At 38.3% G+C, this 16,920-nt stretch overlaps 1 protein-coding gene and 1 long non-coding RNA gene across 6 annotated transcripts in view; one reads left to right on the top strand and one right to left on the bottom strand.

Annotated features, from left to right (window-relative positions):
* Positions 1 to 14,299, bottom strand: part of LOC126372601 (uncharacterized) — a 290,379-nt gene extending 276,080 nt beyond the window's left edge. The window contains exon 1 of one of the 4 annotated variants that reach the window (XR_007567194.1): positions 14,279 to 14,299. This is a non-coding gene — a long non-coding RNA (uncharacterized LOC126372601). Of the gene's footprint in view, positions 1 to 14,065; positions 14,087 to 14,136; positions 14,158 to 14,207; positions 14,229 to 14,278 lie in introns of those variants that run through there. The other 3 variants (XR_007567193.1, XR_007567192.1, XR_007567191.1) reach the window with 3 other exon arrangements.
* Positions 1 to 16,920, top strand: part of LOC126372467 (netrin-B-like) — a 215,986-nt gene that overhangs the window by 156,115 nt on the left and 42,951 nt on the right. The window lies entirely within an intron of this gene.

A 16,920-nucleotide genomic window follows, 5' to 3' on the forward strand; every position in this document is an offset into this window, starting at 1 on the left:
TAAGTTCATTTCGTTGGACTCTCTGTTAGTTAGTTAGTTAGTTAGGTTAGCTGCAGCTCATTGTCGGACCAATTGGATTTGGCAGCTGCGTCTAGTGAGTGAATTGATTTGGGCACTTTCTAGTTTTGTTGTAGGTACATAATTGGAGTTTAAAGGTGATGGAAAACTAGTTTTATGTCGTGGAATTTGTCTAATTGTAGATAATTTGTAGCATTTAGCCTGTAAGGGACACATTTTGTCTGGTAATGTAGTGCAGAAAATCATAAATCAGAATCAGAAATCAGAATCATTTATTCAACGTAATTATCATGGATAAACTTGTTGAAGGTCAATGTAACATTTTTGAATTTACGTCATTTCGCAAGGTGTTATGGCTGAGGAGAAGAAATGACAAGAAACTGCAACAGCAACACATCTTTTAAAAACCAATGAGGATATACATTACAAGTTATTTAATAACTAGAGGAACACATTCAATACCAGACATTTTTATCATTTAGGTAGTCATTAATCTTATAATAAGCTTTTTTACATAAAGTAAGCTTCACATGAGCTTTAAATTTATTTTCTGACAAATTTAAAATATTATCTGGTATTTTATAATTAATCTCAATAATACAACGTAGAAAGATAGAAGTATTGGCGCGCTAATTATTAACATACCAGAATCAGAACAGTAAAATTAAGTAGAATATTTTCAAATTAAATTGGATCATGTATTAGGTTCAAGATACATTATGAAATTCCGATTTTTACTAAATAAAGACAGATCTAAAACTAACGTAAATATTTTTTTTTTCTATATAAGTTAGGTATTTATGAATTTTAATCGAGAAAAACAGAATAATGAGTCCGACATTTTATCACGTTTTCTATGACGTCACAGGGTGTTTTTTCATACAAATTTTATAGCAATTTCGTGTTCCGACGTTTAGTAAAAAGTAACTGATTTGATTAGCTTATTGCTCCACACCCCCGTCTGTTGATTTAGGGGGGTCCTGTGCCCTGCAGTACGTATTAGGCTGTTTATATTACGTTATATTATAATAATAATAATAATAAACGTTTATTGCATGAATTCAGGTTAGGTACATTGCAGATTACAGTGCATTAAAATAGTAAGTATCACCAAATTCTGCTTTTTCAAGCATATACAATGAAAGAACGGACGGTACAAGTTACATTACGTTAACTACTGCCTATATAATAAATAACAATTATTAAAATATCTTAAACTACCCATATTCATAAAATATTAAAACTAAAATAACAAAACACCAAAATAAAAAATCTAAATCTAAATAAAACATCAAAATTTACAATCTAAATATTCTTTGACGCTATAAAAGCATTTCTCCACAAGCCAGTCTTTTAACTTAATTGTAAAATCTTTAAATTTTAAAATTAATAAAATTACAAATAAGTAATTTACTTATTATTCGTTCAATGGTCGGATCGCTAAACACACATTATCCTTTCTTTCTCGTCATTCGAGACACGTAATATACTGATTGATCTCCCCAAATAACCAAGAGCATAACCCCGTAAATAAAAAATAACCCAAACATGTTTAGGGCAGTGCACTGCGCGAAATATTTTGACGTATTGCGAATGTAACCCTACCCGAGGGTCTTACCCTTCCAGGGGTTAATCTCAAATTTAATTTGCCTCGGATCAGCGGAATTACACGCTTGAAACGAGAATCTGTGATAATTAATTATTTAATTATTAATTGCGTTCTGGTTGGGTGCAGTTGTTGAAGATGTTTTTGAAATCTGATCTGTTTCTGAAAATTGTTAGATGTTGTAGCGAAAGGTGAATTTGAACCTTTGTTTCCTGTTTTTAAACTTTGTAATTAAGTATACCTATAAGTATATTATTGTGGTGAACGACCTCCGTGGACCAGTGGTTGAGCGCTGGGCTCACGATCCGGAGGTCCTGGGGTCGATTCCTGGTGGGGACATATCACAAAAATTACTTTGTGGTCCCCAGTTTGGTTAGGACATTACTGGCAGATCACCAGATTGTCCGAAAGTAAGATAATCCGTGTTTCGGAAGGCACGTTAAGCCGTTGGTCCCGGTTACTACTTACTGATGTAAATGAGTAATCGTTACATGAGCCATGTCAGGGGCCTTTGGCGGCTCAATAATAACCCTGACACCAGGGTTGATGAGGCTGGTATTCCACCTCACAACCCACACGATAAGAAGAGACTATTGTGTCTCGACATCTAGACGAATTATTAATTATAGAGGATTTTTTTTTACAACCAACCTTATTAAATCAGGTTAAAACAACTTTCAAAAAGGTATACTAGAAATGAAATCCTACAAGAATCTTAATGCAAAAAGACAAGGAGAATTACATTAAATTCGTCCCCTAACAATTTTTGTTCGTCTCTTTGATAAAATTACCGATGGTGCTCAGTGGAGCGCGGTTTATGTGGATTCCATTAGCGAGTGTTCTTTGGAAACCCCCTTTTGAAATAAGACGTTTATTTAAAAAAAAAATGAGTCAGAAGATATTTAGTTTTCTAAATGAGCTTGTGACGTAGCTAGGAGTGGGGTGTACTATACACCTCTGCCTACTCCTTTGGGGATACAGGCGTGATGCTGTTTATGTAACTGTGTACGTATTTAAATACATTAACACCACCCTGATTGTCCCAAAGTAAGATGATCCGTGCTTCTGATTTAAGTAAGTAGTCGTTACATGAGCCAGGGACAATCAGGTAATCAGCCTGTAATATCCTAACCAAACTAGGGATCATAAAGTGATTTTTATGATATGTCTCCACATGGATTCGAACCCGAGGCCTCCGGATCGTGAGCCCAACGCGCAACCACTGGACCGCGGAAGCCGTGACACAATATTAACGATGGGGTTTGGATTTTAAAAGGACACTGGCCTTTGGCGTCTCAATAGTATTCCTGACACCAGGGTTGATGAGGTTGGTAATCCACCTCACAACCTACACGAGAGAAGAATCACATAAACGAAATTAAATATCAGACGGGTTAATAAGGCCACATTGAAGCAGTTCATCCAAGAAACAATATTGCTATTTGAAATTTGTTGGCATTGCTCTTCAAATTTTATATGCGCATGTGTTAAATTGCAATATTGCTTTTTAAATGAATTGATTCCGTGATCAGCATGCAACTGGAAATCATTAAAGATTTCTTACGAATTTGCCTTTTTTACCTTTGATGGGTTTGCTCTTGGCCCCAGACTTGTCCGAGGCATTGACGAAGCCTAAGATGGAGCGAGCTCCCCAGAAGGTGCCTGTTCACTCTGGCCTTGAAAGCACCCGGGTTATATGCATTCGGAAATACAGAAGACGGCAGAGAATTCCACTCCCTAGCAGTGCGCATAGTGAAGGACGATGCGAAGCGCTTTGTGCGAATAGTTGGGATATCCACCAAATAGGGATGGAACCCGGCCGTACGTCTGGAAGTCCGAAGATGAAGGAGGGATGGTGGAATGAGCTCGTGTAGATCGCGGGTACACTCCCCGAAGTGTAGTCTGTAGAATACCGACAAACTGGTGACTTGATCTCATTACCATGTTACCATTAAAATGTAGAATTGTCCGTCCATCTATGGACCGGAAGTCATCCGTCAACTGTCAGGTGGCATGACTTATATGTGGGCGTGAAGCGAAGAGTGAAGAGTTGCTGATGTGTAGATTTTTTGTTATCATATATCTGGGATAGGTGATATATTTTATTTAGCCAACCGTGGTCCAGTAGTTGAGCGTTCTGCTTACGATCCTTAGGTTCCGAGGTCGAATCCCGGTGGGGACTAATCACTTTGTGATCCCTAGTTTAGTTAGGACATTGCAGGCTGATCACCTGATTGTCCAGAAGTAAGATGATTCCGTGCTTCCGAGGGCACGTTAAGCCGTTGGTCCCGCCTATTAGCCGTAAAAAAAACACCTTCACCAACCCGCATTGGAGCAGCGTGGTGGAGTATGCTCCATACCCCCTCCGGTTGATTGACAGGAGGCCTGTGCCCAGCAGTGGGACGTATATAGGCTGTTTATGTATGATGTATGTATGTATTATGCCAATTGTAATACAACTACAAACAAAATTCCGTTTCAAAGTCAAATTACAATTTGGGGAACCCAGGTGTAATATCCAAACAATTATTATAATCTGATACAAGTAATTACTTGGTACTAGATAATTACCATGTAACAGGTTCTCTTTACTTCGTAGGGCGGGGACGGTAACAGGTTTATTGTAACTAATACTGAATAATAGGATAATTATTCTAATACGAGCTATACTAATTAATTACTGCCTGCAAAACAGGTTTTAGTTCCTTCAATTAATGTTAGTGCTGGGAGTAACAGGAATACTGTAGCTAATATAGAGTAATAGGTTAATTATTATAATTTAATTGGTGTATGCCTTCGTAGCAACCACAAGCTATTCTAATTTAGTTCTTGATATCAAAATTAGAGATGTTTAGTAATCATCCTTACTAATTTAGTTCACTAGTGTAAGTTCTTGTCGGTGTAGAGAGCCGTGGTAACCCAGTTGGTAGAACGCTTGCCTCTCACTTTGAGGTCGCGTTTGAACCATAAATTATCACGTGCTCAGCGGTGAAGGAAAACATCGTGAGGATACCCACATTCCCGAGAAATGAATTTTTGGAGGTATGTGACCTAACCTGTATTGGGCTGGTATTTCTTCGCGGGTTGGAAGGTCAGACAGGCAGTCGCTTCTGTAAAAAACTGGACCTGTCAGGTAAGGTAAGTAGACCTTGTGAAAAACGAGAGGGAGATGATGATGATGACTTGAAACGCATAGGTACAGTCGATACTTGTCTTGGTAGCTAGTACCATACTAGTTATCGATGTAAACGTACTTAGACGGTACGTAGTATGAAATGATTTTGCAACCACTAAGCCGCGGGCGTTTGTTAATTGAAATGCAATACACGCTCGTCTGAATCGTATTAGATCTGCGCACGTTACAGCTTTGTTCCGCGTATATAGTTTTAGAACTTTGATGTTCATTGACGTATTGGTGTGTGCATAAATCGATACTAATACTACAAATGCGAAAGTAATTCTTTCTGTTTAAAATTACCCTTAAGACGTAAATTAAGAATTATCTTTATGAACACTATTGTAAAAATATGTGTAAATAAATACATTTTATTATTATTATTATGTTTGTCATTTCCATATCTCGGGACTATGGAGTCCCGGACTTTTGGAAAGGCGTGCGTGGGGCGTTTGCATGAAAATTGTCACACAGATGGAACGAGGCCAGGGATATGTTTTACTCCAGGAAAACGACCTTAAACCGAAGTCTATACGGACGATATACTCACCGCAATAGTTTCATAAAAATTATGATAATTAAACCCATTGAAATATTTTTTTCTGTGACAGATTTACCTTTTCATTGAAAAACCTCAGTCAGACCTTCATTATGTAATATCGGGAATCATAAGAGCTGCGGTTAGGAAGGCTACATCGAAGCAATATTGCAATTTGACATTTGCGCATAAAAGTGCGCAATGCTTTATATATATAATTGACTGTTATAACAGTAAATATAAAGAGCTGTTATTACCATGTGATACGTGTGTGGGCGTTCAAAAATAAACTGAAAACCTCGTAACCCATCTAATTGAGTTCATCTCGTAAAAACAATCCCATAAAAACAGCGCTGTAAAAAAAGCCAAGTTTATTTGCATTTTCGTGTGTAAAGGTGCTATTGAGCGCTAAATAAAATATAATAGGTATCTACTTACAAAAAATAAACAGTATATTTAAGTTAATAGCATTTTCCAAATGCTTCATTTAATAATAGCAATGTTTAAACTTTTGTTTTCAGTTCGTCCCAGTTTTTTTCCAGATTTGTCGATCCTTCGGAAGGTCCTTGCCGTCCTTGTACGACAAGATGTCGACCTTTTCTTAATATGCGTCTTAAAAAAATAATTATGTATCTATTTACGTACTTACTGGTGCTAATTCCTGTAAGTACCATCTAATTTTATTTTAAGTTATATCTGTCATTTTCTTATCCGCCGAAAAGGAAAGGGACGGGTAATCGACAAGCATAAAATTTATGGAACACACGTCAATTTTAAGCACAAATCTAAACCAACCGTCTAAAAATTTTACATCAGTCAATAACCCGACACAGGTAAGTAGACAGCACGTCAAACGGATTGCATACCAGCGACATACCTTTTTGATTCGCTCGGGTTATTCATTCATTTACTCATACTTCCTAAAATTAAGAGCTGTGAAATCATCCGTCCCTTTCCTTTTCGACGGATATGAAAATGACGGATATAACTTAAAATAAAATTAGGCGGTGTCTGCAGGAATCGGGGCCACTATTTAGTTATTTTATAACGTTTTTGATAGTTTTGGTGATTCACTTCTTTATTTCAGTTTCGAGTCTAGCTATTCATCTATTTGCCTAAATAATATGACATTACGGTTCGTAACGTCATATTATTAAGTGAATCACCAAAACTATCAAAAACGTTCGTTCACGTCATGATACGGTTTGTATTATACAACCCTGATAGACTTGGCGATTGCACTACTGTGCCCTCCAGTTGTAAACCAGTGAATCCCGCGGTTTTTCACAGAACACAAATACCAAGAATGAATTGTTGCTTAATTTAATTCCCATTTCTGTTTGTAAATCCAGTTTGTTATTGGATCATACAATCCACTCGACTCGTACTTCTACCTGCGCGTTTGCATGAGTGACCTACATAGATAAACAGCCTATATACGTCCCACTGCTGGGCACAGGCCTTCCCTCAATCAACCGGAGGGGATATGGAGCATACTCCACCACGCTGCCAACCAACACCTTAACGGGACTAACAGCTTAACGTGCCCTCCGAAGCACGGAATCATCTTACTTTTTCAGACAATCAGGTGATTCAAGCCTGAAAAGTCTTTACCAAACAAAGGACAGTCTCACAAAGTGATTTCGACCATGTCCCCATCGGGAATCGAACCCGGACCTCCAGATCGTGAGCCTGACGCTCTAACCACTAGACCATTATGTGTCATTAACCCTCTCCCATAACCAACAATCCCGAAGATCCGCCCTTGCTTCTTGGCCGCAATATCCCGCAATATGTCTGCAGTAGTAACTAATAACTTCTCTTTTTATCCCACACTTTAACCTAACCCAACTGTTTGCCAGCTAGTTCCCTTAAACATACTCATAAACAGACAAAACAACGTCTGAAACTAATCTAAATTATCAGCTACAGTATCAAATTACGCGCAGGAGTGGCATTTAATTTGTATTCCTTTTGTTTCAGGTGAGGCAACGTGGTAAGAAATTAACAGGCAGGTAAGACAAAGGGGCGTGCCAGGGGCGCAGTCAGGTAGTCAACTGTCTATAGAATTTGAAAAAAAAAAACAAATTATAGAAATAATTATTTTTTATGATTTTTTTTTCATATTTTTTTATGGCCAATAAAATCTTGGCCATTTAACTATATATTAATTGTATGTATTATACGTTGAAGTAGATTTTTACTCTAACATAATATCTAAAATAAATCATAATCAAGTTAAAGTGCTTCTATTTTCTTAATGTCTCGGTAATAATCATCGATTTTTCCGAATATAAATAAAATGGTAATTTCCATGTTCATCAATCGATTATTAGATATATCGTGTATCAGAATTTGAATTCCGAACTAAGTATTTTATTGTTTTGTTTTGTTTTCCGTATGAATAACACGAAAAACAAAGTATATAATCTAGGTACTTAGTTCTAAATTCAAATTCTGATGCACGATAAATCTAATAATTGATGAACATGGAAATTAGCATTTATTTATATTCGGAAAATTCGATGAATACCGAGGGACATTGAGAAAATAACAGCACTATATATCCACGCCTGTACCCTAAGTGGGTCTGGCTTACAGGCAGTCAGGACCTCAGTATTGTCTATCTAGCTTATCAGAGTTCCGTCGTACCTCTTGTCCCAAAGTTTCCCTGATTTCAACCCTGGATAGTTTCGCCCCGGGGCGTGTTTGTGGACTAATTTCCCGAATTGAGGATCTTATCTGTTTGCCGCACGCGGTTACTGTGTATTATGTGATAATTATGTGAATATTCTAACATTGCGAATGTGGTGGACCTTTTTGTTAGTTTCCTGTGTTATTGTTGTATTACACATGTTTATGGAACACGATGTTCGTGCGTCACCCAACAAGGTCCACATAATACCAGCGTCGTGGTTCACGCCGCGACTTGTGCTGAGTGAGGCCCTTTTATCTCAGGACGTCCACCACCACCTTATGATCATTTCGACAAAAACGGCCTCCGTGGTCTAATGGTTGAGCGTTGGGCTCACGATCCGGAGGTCCCGGGTTCGAATCCCGGTGGGGACATATCACAAAAATCACTTTGTGATCCCTAGTTTGGTTAGAACATTACAGGCTGATCACCTGATTGTCCAAAAAGTAAGATGATCCGTGCTTCGGAAGGCACGTTAAGCCGTTGGTCCCGGTTACTACTTACTGATGTAAGTAAGTAGTCGTTACATGAGCCATGTCAGGGGCCTCTGGCGGCTCAATAGTAACCCTGACACCAGGGTTGATGAGGTTGGTACTCCACCTCACAACCCACACGATAGAAGAAGATTTCGACAAACATCCGTCTTGTTTTTTTGTAATTGTTTTCGTGAAAATTTGATATGATGTTGTTGTCTTTTTTTGTGTGTGGCGTCCTTTTATAATAAACTAAATTAAATTGGGCAACTGACTACAACTAATAATTATTATTCACAGTACGCTTCTTTGCGGCAAAATTAATTACCAAGTTAACCACTTTACAGGGTGTTAGTGACACCGTTCCGGCCAAGTAGTTAATGTCCGGCCAAGTAGTTAATGCCATCTGCGGCAAATGTACAATAAGTCACGTCAAAAAAAAATAGTGACACCGTACCAAATACTCAGGGGGATGATACAACTCATGATTCTGAGTTAATATCAATTTGAATTTTCCGTCGCAAAACTCATGTAAATGTTAGGGTGTTTTTTAAATTATTTTCAGTTCCATACTTTTGCAAGTTCAAAATAAGCAAAGCTTTTTGCGAAGTGGAAGAGAAGTACGAAAAAGGCAGATAAATGCCAAGGAGAGAGAAAGAGAGAGAGACTTTTGCAACTTCAAAATTCCATTTGATACCTCAGATTTATGAGCTGAATCATTCCCCTCAGTATTCAGTACGGTATCACTAACACCCTGTATATACTTTGGTGGTATTATTTAGTTATATTAATATCTAGCTTTCCAAAACACAATTTCGTCCGCGTCAATTTCGGTTATCGCGCGCGACACTTTATTTTCCTTTCCCTTTTCATCCCTTTAATAGATGATTTCGGAGATAAAATTTATCCTCTATAATTTTTTGGATCTCAAACTATCGCCATACTGAGTTTTATTGAAATCGGCTGAGTGGGTTAAGCGTGAAGAGGTAACAGACAGGCACATAATTACTTTCGAATTCATAATATTAATATGAAAGTACGGAAGTGAAATTGAACGAGATCAATTTATGGTACGGATTCCAACTTGTATCGGACCTAAAGATCACTTGCTATATGAAAAAGAAGTATTAATGTTATGTATGTTATTGTACAACCTGTCAAATATATAAAAAAATAAGTTTAGAAACTAAAACACGACTACTGGAAACATCGCGCTCTAAAATGTATAAAAAAAATATTTTTTTCTCAAAAATTCTTTCATATAGTGGTGTTCAGGAGATAGCCGTTGATACACACACACATACATAGCAGCCAAACTCATAACCCTCCTTTTTGTTTTAGTCGCAATCGGGTAAAACGCCCTGTGTGAACATAACACTAATCTAAAACATCGTCGTATTTCCGTCGTTTCAAATGAAATACCCCACAAAGTTATTGGCTAAGCCGTTATAAATCCATTTCAAACAACCTCTGGCTTTGACTTGGCGAGACTTATAAAGCCATTCTTATCCAGACATTGTAAATAATGACTGATAGTTAAAGGGTCGGCTGGGCATTGGAGAAAGTGTCAGAATTATTGCTTGTGCCGTCGCATTAGGGCGCGATCATGTTTCGCTAAGGCCGGGTTTACACGGGGAGATAGGTGGAGAAGAGCGGAGATGTGCGGATTTGACCAATCACAGCGTTCGAGAGAGCGAAAAACGAAGACGTTCTGTCACTCTCTCCCTCACGGTGATTGGTCGATTCCTACACATCTCCGCTCCTCTCCGTCCTAAAGGCCATATTTATGCACTACCCAAACCATCGGGCCCGATGCGTTGGGGTCAAAACACGTTGTTGCTCAATGGTGCTAATTCCTGTAGACACCACCTAATTTTATTTAGGTTATACCTGTCATTTTCTTATCAGCCGAAAAGAAAAGGGACGGGTAATCTACAGGCATAAAATTTATGGAACACGTGAATTTTAAGCAGAAATCTAAACTCTAAAATGTTTACATTAGCCAGTAAACCGACAGAATGAAGTTGACACGAATCGAACCCGGGATCTCCGGATTGGGATTCAATAGGTAACTTAGTTACACTTTGAATCGTATTTTTTTTTATATAAGGAACGGCTCATCCGCCTAAAACTACTCTTCTTCTTATCGTGTGTTGTCAAGGTTATTACTGAGCAGCCAAAGGCCCCTGACATGGCTCATGTAACGACTACATACTCACATCAGTAAGAAGTAACCGGGACCAGAAGTGCCTTCCGAAGCACGGAACTACTGCTTATGGTATATATGCAGATATCACTAATAGGTTTGGGTAAAGTCATAAATAACAGCCTATAAACGTCCCACTGCTGGGCACAGGCCTTTCCTCAACAAAAAAAAAAAATCTTCAAAAACATCTACCACAAAATGTCTACAGTATAAACTCGCCTTCTAAATCAGATATCTTTGAAAGAGATAACTTAATACCGGCGCACAATATAAAAACGAGACGGCAGATATTGTGTAATGCATAATGACGTGGATAATGCATTTCTTTGGTATCAAGATTGATTGTCGGTTCCGTTGTGAATGATGAGTGTATTGCTTGTTGTGGAGTTACTCTGAGATGCTGGTAATATAATTATGTGCAGTAAGGTCGCATAGACAACATACATAGCCTCTATGGTCTAGTGGTTAGAGCGTTGGGCTCACGATCAGGTCCTCCATTGTCGAAATCACTTTTTGTAATTGTTCTTTTCAGCATCTTTGTGTTTTTTTTTTCATGTGATATTTTGTCAATAACAAGTGCTTAAACCAATGATTTTCAAATTCATGTTTGGATCATAAATTTTTATCACGTGCTCAGCTGTGAAGGAAATATCGCGAGCAAACCTACATAGGTACCCGAGAAATGCATTTCGGAGGTATGTGACCTAACCTGTCTGTATTGGGCCGGTTTTCCCTTCGCGAGTTGGAAGATCAGACAGGCAGTCGCTTCTGTAAAAAATCGGACCTGTCAAATCTTCAGGTTAGGTAAGCCGACCTCGTGGAAAACTATGATTTTGTCACAACCCCTCTGTCGGTGTTCAAGCTGTTGATAAGCAGCTGGCGTTCGCTCCCAGTCAGGTAGAGCAGGAAGAAAAACAATATTGTATTTGTATTTGAAGCGTAGTGACATAACTGCTTGTATATCCGTCACTTCGTCGGCTTAATGTCTTGATCGACACCTCCGGACGTTGGTTGCCTAATTTGTACAAGTTGTTGAGTGAAGCTACACCTGTAATTATTTTAATTGCAGCTCTCTGGGTGCAAAGTGATTACTTTCCAATGCTGTTATCTTATGGGAACTTTTATGTCTTCACTTTACTGGTTGGGTGACGAAAAGTAGGTGATGAAGCGTGTTTGGGCATCTATGTTTGGGTATATATATCATATCTAGAATCGTTATTCAAAATTCTAGATTATGTAAATTAAATTCACCTTTTTTTAGGGCTATGTATACGTTTTTACAATAAAATACCAGATAAAATTTTTAATTATGTAAAAAGCTTATTACAAATAAAAGAAAAGGTGCAGGTCGTGTCGTATCAGGAGGTGAAGGATTTGGCGGGAAGAAGAGAGGAATGACGAGTACTCCACCGACAAGAGCGCAGTTGTTGACCTTCGACAACTTCATCCATGATAATTACGTTGAATAAATGATTCTGATTCTGATTTCTAAGTCATAGATACGCCAAAAGGGATTGAATAGGATACCTAAGGTATACCATCACGGCATAGTGCAACTGTGAAATCGACGCAAGCGACTTTTTAAAGACGAGTGACAAATGACATTATTTTGTAATTTTTGTTAACAAAACCTCGCAACAGGCTCACGTCGACACACGATTTCTTTCTATACCACACAATACGCTTTGGCAACGCAGCCATTTTGACAAACCACGTCGACAAGTAGAGGGAGTGGGCGGTCAAGTTGTCGCCAAATGAACGTCGACAGGGCCATGCCGGTTTGATAAGATATGAATTGCCAATAGACTAACAATTAATACAATCAATTCCCCGTAAGTAAAAATAATATTTCTGCTTTACCAGATCTCTCCCCGTAGCATTATCCCGTTTGTCACAGGGTCCACTTACCTAAACCGAAGATTTGTCAGGTCCGGTTTTTACTGAAGCGACTGCCTGTCTGACCTTCCAACCCGCGAAGGGACAACCAGCCCAATACAGGTTAGGTCACATACCTGCGAAAAAGCATTTCTCGGGAAAGTGTTGGATATCAAAATTTCTGCTTTACCAGATCATCATCACCAGCCCATTAACGTCCCCACTGCTGGGGCACGGGCCTTCCCTATAGATGGATAGGGAGATCGGGCCTTAAACCACCACGCGGGCCCAGTGCGGATTGGTGGTTATTAACGACTGCTAATGCAGCCGGGACCAACGGCTTAACGTGCCTTCCGAAGCACGGAGGAGCTCGAGATGAAAACTTTTTTTTTGTGGTCACCCATCCTATGACCGGCCTCTGCGAAAGTTGCTTTACTTCAACAATCGCAACTTTACCAGATAACAAACACAATTCACAGATTCAACGTAGTACTTGCTCCAAATGACCCGTAAAATACTACAATCCTCAACGATAACGATAAACAAGCGAATAATCGTTAACGCCTAACGTTATCACAGTTATAAACGGAACGTTATTATGGTAACTTATTGTAACGTTGTTGTAACAGCTATAACAGTTACATTGTTATTAAGGAGTTAATGAGTAGGATGCCAAACTAAGAGTGAAAGGGACTTTATTGGCGACGGGACCCATTTTGAAAAACCAAATCCTTACGTAATGGAATAGGCTAGTTTCCAACTAGTCCAATCAGTTACTTTTACTAAAAGTCAAAAAACGAACAGCCTCCGTGGTCTAGTGGTTAGAGCGTTAGGCTCACGATCTGGAGGTCCGGGTTCGATTCCCGATGGGGACATTGTCGAAATCACTTTGTGAGACTGTCCTTTGTTTGGTATGGACTTTTCAGGCTTGAATCACCTGATTATCCGAAAAAGTAAGATGATTCCGTGCTTCGGAGGGCACGTTAAGCCGTTGGTCCCGGCTATTAGCCGTAAAAACACCTCCACCAACCCGCATTGGAGCAGCGTGGTGGAGTATGCTCCATACCCCCTCCGGTTGATTGAGGGGAGGCCTGTGCCCAGCAGTGGGACGTATATAGGCTGTTTATGTATGTGTTATGTATGTATGAAAAAGAACATTGTGATGTAATAGAAAATCGCGATTAAATGTTGGACTTATTATTGAGTTTTTCTTGATTGTAATTCATAAATAAGTTAAATAGAAAAAAGAAAATGTTTTTCGTTAGTTTCAAATATGTCTTTATTTAGTAAAAATCTGAATTTCATAATTTATCTTGAACCTCGTACACGACTCAATTAAAGAACCTAAGCTTAGCAAAGTTTGCTTTATAGAACATAATTTTGCACCTTCTTTAAAAAAAAATATTACCATCCATATCCCATGTGTAAAGTCGGCTCAAAAAACGGTCATCATATCAGCATCCAGTCCGTGTATGGTACCTCTGACTACCCCAATTGGGATATAGTCGTGAAAACGGTCATCATATCAGCATCCAGTCCGTGTATGGTACCTCTGACTACCCCAATTGGGATATAGTCGTGAAAACGGTCATCATATCAGCATCCAGTCCGTGTATGGTACCTCTGACTACCCCAATTGGGATATAGTCATGAAACCGGTCATCATATCAGCATCCAGTCCGTGTATGGTACCTCTGACTACCCCAATTGGGATATAGTCGTGAGCTTATGTTATATTTCGGTGGTACTTGTAAATATGAATATCAGAATTCAAAGCTTTAATCAATGTGACTTCAAAATAACTGCACATTCACTGGCCTGGTTCACTGCGCTATAAATACCATAAATACATACAAATCAAGATAACTAATATTATCTTATTGAATTCCTTCGCTGACTTCCTCAGCACTTCATCTCCGCTTACATTTAGCGCGCTAGTTACGTGCCAACACAACACACTGCACAACGTAGCGCAACATAGCACAACATGGCGCAACATAGCACAACACAACGAAACCCTGTTTATGTTGTCGGGATTAAAGTTACGCTCATGTTTTGCGTAGGCAGGTGTTAAAAGTACACACGACGCAAGAAGTGTTTTACGATGTTGTATTCCTGAAATAAGAATTTGTTTTTAAACGTAAATAAATACATCTTATTTTAAGGTTGGTTAAAATTAGTAATCGTCTCGTTGGCGATAAAACGCGTCGTTTTATGACGGTACTGTTTTAATGTGGTTTTTGTAATTTATTTTGTATTTATAATAATATTGTCTTGTTGAAACTGTATGATTTAAAAACAAATATGATTGAAAGTTTTTACGTCCGCATATGCACGCATCGCATAACGTCCCTGTATATTATTCGCGTGCGTCATTTTATTTTTTCAACGTAAAGTTATACCTGTCATTTTCTTATGCGCTGAAAAAGAAAGGGACGGGTAATCGACAGGCATAAAAATTATGGAACGCACGTCAATTTTAAACAGAAATCTAAAACAACCGTCTAAAAATTTTACATCGGCCAATTACCCGACAGAGTTAAGTAGTCAGCACGTTAAACGGATTGATTGACCAGAGAGATGCCTATTTTATTCGCCCTGGTTATTCATTTGTTTTAAAATTAACTTGTTGACAATCATCCGTCCCTTTCCTTTTCGGCGGATAAGAAAATAACGGGTATAAATTAAAATAAAATTAGGTGTCTGCAGGAATCGCAAAAAAAAAAAAATAAATAAATAAATAAATAAATAAATCATGGCACACAATAAAGGATCGTTTCGCATTTGTTTTTACTTAGGCATAAGATCACTAAAATATTAAAAAAAAATCTATTTACAAATTAAAATTGTTGAAAGTATTAGTTCTATTTTAGTTCCATCCTACAATGTAGGTGTGTCCGCGCAGGTGAGTCGCTCAGTTTACGAGCTCGTCGCCCCGTAAAGCAACGCCGGGAATAGAGCCCGGGACGCTTGCGTACATACATTAATACCTTAAGTGACAAAATGTCTGAGTATCGGTTGCGCACGTGAGGCAACAAGTCTTGAGTGGGTTAAATTCAAATTCAAAAATATCTTTATATTCAGTAGGTAACATGGTTACACTTTGAATCGTCAATTTTTACATAACGAACGTCTCATCCGCCTAAAACTACTGCAGCTTCTCACAACCTGTATAGCCGGGGAAAAGAAGCTGCAACAAAAACCTCGTCACAGGGCCCTAGACGTTCTTTAAAAAATAAAATAAACATAAAATATTTTTATACAATTTAGTAATTTAGCTGCCTAATATCAGTTATCAGACAGTTAATCCCATGCATTCATATCTTCTAAATAATCACTAACTTTATAATAACCTTCTTTGTAAAGTTTTTTTTAAACTACTGTCTTAAAGGAAAGCGCTTAGGCATAGTCATAGAATAAAGAATAATACGTATAGAACGGTAACACTCCCCCCCCCCCCCGCACCTATTCGTATCGGGCGCCGACCCCACCCCCTCTGGGTCTTACTTTAGTCTTAAATGGCCGTAAGGCGCTAAGGAGTAAAAGGGAGAGCGCGCGGACTATGTCTCGCTCGCACTTACGCGTTAGACGGCACACGGAAGTGTGATAGTGACGTCATGTCACGTAAAGAACTGTGTCATAATATAAGATAATATAATTTTAGTATAAGATTTTTTTTTCAGTATAGAATATACAAAATATTACATAGAAGCTGATGATGAGCAAGATGGTTGTCTACAAATATGAGAGAGGATCTAAAAGGTTATTATTTCATTCGTTCTGTCCCGGTTTCCGAATCATCATCCCCCTAGCATTCAGAGGTCCTCTTACCTAACCTGATGATTTGACATGTCCGGTTTTTTACAGAAGCTACGCGATCCCGAATACCCACATTTTTTATTTATTTAAATATTTACAAAAAAGATACATACAGTATTACAGTATACCTTAATGCGCTGCATGACGAAAAAAACAATAAATTAACTACCTAAAAAAAGAAAAATAAGTCTGTAAATAACATGAAAAAAGTAAACTAAAACAAATATAAAATAATAGAAAAATCAGTAAATCTTTCTCGCAAAAAGCCAAACACTTTCTCCATACACTCCACCATCTATCAGCGAAGACGCAAAGCGCGCATGAGAGAATAAATACTGTGAGACACAGGGCGCAGTGCACACCTTTTGATTCAAGCTTGCCCGTTACCCCACTCAATTTATATTCGAAAAAAAAAAACTTTATTTCATAAGGTTTTATTTAATCAAAGTCGGTGGCAGCTGATTGTAAACATACCTCTTCGGATTCTCTCAGGTTTAAATCTGTCTCCCCGCCAC

Source organism: Pectinophora gossypiella, chromosome 14 (genome assembly GCF_024362695.1).
Source record: "Pectinophora gossypiella chromosome 14, ilPecGoss1.1, whole genome shotgun sequence".
Classification (NCBI taxonomy): Eukaryota; Metazoa; Arthropoda; class Insecta; order Lepidoptera; family Gelechiidae; genus Pectinophora; species Pectinophora gossypiella.